A 2,166-nucleotide genomic window follows, 5' to 3' on the forward strand; every position below is an offset into this window, starting at 1 on the left:
AATTCTATAAGATAAGTTAATAAAATAAATTTTTTTTAACCTTTTTAAAGGTATTTGTTGTATAGTTTTCGTTTTCCAACTTACCTTGTTTAAACTGGGACATAACTTTAATTATTAAAGGCTTAGGCAGACGTGTATTTTGGCTGGTTACACCCTTGAGGGCATTCAAGACGCCCTCATCAATGGGCACAGCATGTTTGAGTTGGTGGGGTTTCTTAATTTTATTTTATGATCCTATTTTTATTGTTATTATATGCCAAGGGGGATGCTACAGGGCTGATATTATCCCTCTTTTATGTTATTTTTGTTGTTGTTGCAATTCCTTTTTTTGTTTATTAAAGTCCTTTATATTTTTTTTGTTGCTTTCACTCCAATAGTTTTTTGCTTTATTTGAAATTTTTATTTCAAATTGATTTTGGTATGACAATTTTATTTATTTTTTCTTAGTGTATGAGTGTATGTGTGCGGATATGTATGTATTTGTTCAAAAAGGTGACTTGACAGGATTACAAAAGGACCCTTTTGTTAACCTTTGATTGTATGACCGGGTGATTGTATAAAAGTGTTTATTCCATTATACATGCTGTTCATGTTTCATCTATAAATTTTGTTTTATTTCATTTCATTTTATTTATTTTCTGTCTGCCTCTTCTTTTTTGGCCAATAATATTGCTATTTTTCATTTATTTTTATGAAGATTTTAGAACCATTTTCTTTTATTTATTTCTGGTTGAAATGTGAAAGACTGAAAATATACAAAAAAAATGCAAAGTTATAAATTGTTAATAAAGTTTTTCATTTAACATTGAACAATAATTGAAATTTGCAAAATTTTTTATTTATTCGCATAAATGTCTACGAAACAATAAAAATGTCACATTTAATTTTGAAATATATTCAGTGTATCATCATATTATAGATTAAATTAAATTTACATTCTGAATTACTTCAGTTCTAGTTCAGTTCTAGTTCAGTTCTAGTTCAGTTCTAGTTCGTTCTAGTTCAGTTCTAGTTCAGTTCTAGTTCAGTTCTAGTTCAGTTCTAGTTCAGTTCTAGTTCAGTTCTAGTTCAGTTCTAGTTCAGTTCTAGTTCGTTCTAGTTCAGTTCTAGTTCAGTTCTAGTTCAGTTCTAGTTCAGTTCTAGTTCAGTTCTAGTTCAGTTCTAGTTCAGTTCTAGTTCATTCTAGTTCAGTTTTAGTTCAGTTCTAGTTCAGTTCTAGTTAAGTTCTAGTTCAGTTCTAGTTCAGTTCTAGTTAAGTTCTAGTTCAGTTCTAGTTAAGTTCTAGTTCAGTTCTAGTTCAGTTCTAGTTCAGTTCAAGTTCAGTTCTAGTTCAGTTCTAGTTCAGTTCTAGTTCAGTTCTAGTTCAGTTCTAGTTCAGTTCTAGTTCAGTTCTAGTTCTAGTTCGTTCTAGTTCAGTTCTAGTTCAGTTCTAGTTCAGTTCTAGTTCAGTTCTAGTTCAGTTCTAGTTCAGTTCTAGTTCAGTTCTAGTTCAGTTCTAGTTCAGTTCTAGTTCAGTTCTAGTTCAGTTCTAGTTCAGTTCTAGTTCAGTTCTAGTTCAGTTCTAGTTCAGTTCTAGTTCAGTTCTAGTTCAGTTCTAGTTCAGTTCTAGTTCAGTTCTAGTTCAGTTCTAGTTCAGTTCTAGTTCAGTTCTAGTTCATTCTAGTTCAGTTCTAGTTCAGTTCTAGTTCAGTTCTAGTTCAGTTCTAGTTCAGTTCTAGTTCAGTTCTAGTTCAGTTCTAGTTCAGTTCTAGTTCATTTCTAGTTCAGTTCTAGTTCTAGTTCAGTTCTAGTTCAGTTCTAGATCTAGTTAAGTTCTAGATCTAGTTAAGTTCTAGTTCAATTCTTGTCTAATTTCTATTTGTACAGTTTTGTTACAAAAAAAAAAAAAAAAAATATTTGATCAACATATACTTTCAAATTTCTCTTTTATATTTTTAAAATTTTTTAAATTGAAGTGAAAGTGTTCTCATCTTTGTGCAAATATTTATACCGCAACACATGATGCCATTTTAATACCTTTTGCATACAAAAAACGGATTTAACGTTTGTTTACTTTAACTTTAACTCGTTTTGACCATTTAAAACAAATAGGTGCAGTTGCCCCAGGTGGAATTTTAACCCGATAATAATTATTTAATATGTATGTTTTGTAATCTTAAAGCGTTG

The sequence above is a fragment of the Lucilia sericata genome, unplaced genomic scaffold, assembly GCF_015586225.1.
Source record: "Lucilia sericata isolate MDLA Ls3-8-SP2 unplaced genomic scaffold, ASM1558622v1 Contig001732F_arrow, whole genome shotgun sequence".
NCBI classification, from domain to species: Eukaryota; Metazoa; Arthropoda; class Insecta; order Diptera; family Calliphoridae; genus Lucilia; species Lucilia sericata.